We start from the raw sequence: 4,139 nt of genomic DNA on the forward strand, positions 1-4,139 counted from the left end.
GATGACAGTTGTTGAGATAGGCATCCACAAGGGAGTTTCCAAAATACTTTGAAATGTTTTCAGGGTTCTCAGTTTCCTGGTGTGAGTCACACAGCTTCCATGTTACTGAAATTCTAAACATGATCAAAGCCTTTTCTAGCTAAGTATTCTCCAAGAATATTGATGCTGTTTTTAAGAAAACCTTTAATGACATTTTTTGTGTTAAAAAGAAGAAAACTTTATGAGAACTGATCAACGATAATAATATTATTATTAATAATATTATTATGTTGACAATCTGTTTTCTAGTCTTTAAAGTCACTGTTTGTGTCTCCTGCCTGGTTTATACTATTGCTTATACCTGGGGTGTCAAACATCCGGCCCGCGGGCCGATCAGGCCCTCCAGATGGTTTAATCCGGCCCAGTTATGAGTAGAAAAAAAAGGATACTGGGGGGAAAAAAAGCACGTTTCAAGTCCATTCCTGGTGAGTTTTGGTTATTGAAAGAAAGGACCGCAATGTGCAATTCAGCCACTAGGAGGAGCAAAGGAAAATAAATGCCAGCTTATTAAATAAACAGCATTTCCTTGCAAGGGCGTACCATATCTGGGTAAGATGCAGTCAGGTTCCCTGCCAGCGTCACCGTTGTTAATTTGCTTTAAAAATGATCAGGTGTGACACCATAATTACCAAAATGTCATCAAAAAGATAACAATAAAAAGTGATTTAGCTACTAGGTTGTTTGAGCATTTTTTTCCAACTGAGAACAAATAAAACAAAAAAAAAGCTACAGAATTCAAGTTGACTATTATTTATTTTGCTATTATGTTACTGGTCCGGTCCACTTGAGATCAGACGGGTTGAATGTGGGCCCTGAACCAAAATAAGTTTGACACCCCTGGTTTATACTATTTGTAACCACTCAGGTCACAGGGTCGCAAGGTCATCGGAGGCCCCAAATACTGCAAAATGTGACACAAACTGATGACACCATCCACAGCTGGAATTTTTTAATCAAGAAAACCCCCAGAAGCCATCTGAGTCAACCCCCCGTACAGGTTTATATAACATAGCCATGTCATTTTTGGTTATGTCATCAGTTTATTGAAGTCTTTCTGTCTTGAGATAGAGATACAGCCAGCGTGCTGCATTTGGCCCTCCACATCGCCAAATAGAAAATATGTTTTGATCATGTAAATATCCAAGTATAGTTTTGGCCAGAATTCACTTGGAGTTTGTGCAAAATTCATGCCTTGCCAACTCAGAGCGAGTATAAAATGTCTCATATTTTTGTGTTTAAATCCAATTGTGTGCTATCCGCATGTAAGTAGTAGCAACCCAGTGAGAAAGCCTAATAAATGTTTTACCTTTTTTCTGAAACAGGACGTTATAAAAGCTTTGTTAAGTCATTTCTAATAAAATTGTAAGAGGACATCTTGTTACATCTGAAAGCTGAAAGGCATTGATTACATCAGTGATAAAATGTGATGGAAATAAATGCTACCTGAGTGAAGCAATCTTTGCTCACAATGCTGTAGCATGATTGGATTTTGCTGCCACATGCAGCAAATCATAGTGAATTGGTGCTGTACTGGTTTAAATCACCGCAGTCAGCATCAATTTGGGAATCCTATCTATAACTATCCCTCTTGCCCTCTTGAGTCTTTTTTTTTGTTTTTCATGAATTTTTAGGCTTTCTTTGACAATATGGAGGAAAAAAACCCACAGACGGACGTAAGATTTTTACATTTTTTCAGTTTTTAGACACTTTTCCCCATAAATAAAGTCAGATTGCAGAGCAAGCTAAAATGGGGGCTCCATTGGTTGGTATGGTTCAGTACAGTTTAATGGGTCTGTTTTACAATGGAAATGCTCAAAATACTCGACCGCACTGGATCACTCAGTGGAAACGAGGGTTTAGCAACAAAGCGTTATTAAAGGACTTCCCCTAATAAAGTGCATGATTCTAAAAAAAAAAAAGTTAAGATGTAGAGTAGAGCAGATGGTTTCACCATGGAAAGAGCAGTGAATTAAAGAGATTTGGATTGTCTGTAAAAGGCTTTAGTCACCTGATTTTTGGGTCCTGTTAGTGTACACACACACACTGGGGATTTGACACGTGTTCAAGAATGTGAATTTAGGCCACGGTGTTCACACTGAACAAGCGGGGAGGGGCTTCTTTTTCTGCTGTTTACTAGCGTATGTCCGCCACCTATTATTGGAAGAGGCTTGGTGGTCAAAGTGGTGCAAAGCTCACATATCTTGTTCCGGCTTTCTATGGAGCTAAATTGCTGCCAAAGTTATTTCAAACCCAAATAAAACAACTCGGAAAAATATCAATGTTTGGCCAAAAAAAATTAAAATGTTCTAAACTTTTTGCGATTCTAAAATAAACTCAATTATTTTCAGCTTCAAATGTTCAGTTTTAGCCCTGTGTTAGCCCTAACCCAATGCGCCACAATGAGGCCCAAAGTTTTGAAACTGTAATTTTCAGATTCAATACTGAAAAAGAGTTGTAAGTGAAAAAAAGATTTGAAATTGAAATTTTGAGTTTTGAAACCTGAAAAACAGAACATTTGAAGCTGAAAATAATTCAGTTTATTTTAGAAAAGCCAAAGGTTTCTGACATTTTGAATTTTTCGTGAGCAATCACCAATATTTTTTTCAAGTTGTTTCAAGGGATTCAAATAATATTGGCCCCAATTTAGCTCCATATTTTTCTTTCACAGCTCTATACCAATAAATAAAAGACTTTGTGTCATATAATTCCAATTGGGCACAAACTGGAATTATTAATTTGTCCTCCATGAATTAAAAGGGACGTCATCCATAAGTCACTATTAAATCGCAGTCTCTGATTCTACTTTTAACATGTTCAGTAGCTGCAGGTTTGTACAGAGCTCAAAACAGTCATAATAACTTGCATAGCTTTGCGTGAACGCAATAATTTTAAACGCAGAAGCCCAGAATGCACATTTACGTGTGTCTATATAGAGTTTTCAGTGGGAATGGCTGTGATGTCGAGGGGGGGCGTGAACGTAGCTTAACCTTATCGCTGGGTGATTTTGACCCGAGCAAAAGTATTTACATTATTTTTAATTGTTGCATTTTTTGAGTGTCATGGGTCCCTGAGTAAAGTCTCACGTGTCCCAGGAATAAGTGGACCAAAGGCCAAGTGTACAGTATCATTATTTATTTTTATATGAATTTTTTTCTTCTCAAATTCCTACTTTTTCAGTCATTTTTAACCATGTTCTTAGGATCTTCCTATGCGTTTTTCCCCCATTTAGTTACAAAAAGCACAGTTTGAAAGAAAAGAAAACTACTCTAATTTATCATGTGTTGTCATATCTATTCTCTATGAGAAATACTTTTTGGGGGTGTTTTATGTCTGGTGAAAATTACCTGGCAAGAGTGAGTGTGTAACTTTTTATAGCTAGTGTTCTAGGATTAAGAAAACGAGAAAGTTTTGTCACAAAAAAACTAAAAAATTGTCTCATCTATTTGATGTTTATGCATTAATTTACAATTTCAGTTATTAAAAGTTATTCCTATTTATTGTATTCTACAAAGTTTCTGAATGTAAAATGTACTTTAAAAACTTTTATAAGATACCCTAGAAGAGTCAGTACAACAGTCAGTACCAAAACAGCTTCAGTGTCAGTGATATTTGAAACAAAGAAAGTGAGACTCCTACTTTGCATGTGCTGTGAGAGTTCCATCTAAAATTGTAATTATGCTTTGAAAACTGCTGCGATGCTTGACAGGATTACAGATGTTCTACACTGATTTGCATTTACGTTATTGTTTTTTTTTTTTATCCAACAGACGATGAATTCAATATTCATCACCTGTCTATGCAAATATCATTTCCAGTCCCACATGTATTTGGACATCTTTCATATTTGTTTATCTGCTACTGAGCAGGCGTCAGCGGAGGGGGATGCTGACCTTTATGTACCGTGCTGGCAACCCAGCAGTAGCAACAGAAGCCAATAGTAAAAGATCACAGACTGACATGTGGATATTACGAAGCAAAAGCTCCACAAATACATCCAGATATTGCATTGTGTCAGAAAAAAAATGTTAACTCATAGTTTGGCCTTGTCCCAAACTCAATTAGAAGAAGTAAAGTTAGGTTTGTATTACATCTCTGGAACA

Source organism: Oryzias melastigma, linkage group LG3 (genome assembly GCF_002922805.2).
Source record: "Oryzias melastigma strain HK-1 linkage group LG3, ASM292280v2, whole genome shotgun sequence".
Classification (NCBI taxonomy): domain Eukaryota; kingdom Metazoa; phylum Chordata; class Actinopteri; order Beloniformes; family Adrianichthyidae; genus Oryzias; species Oryzias melastigma.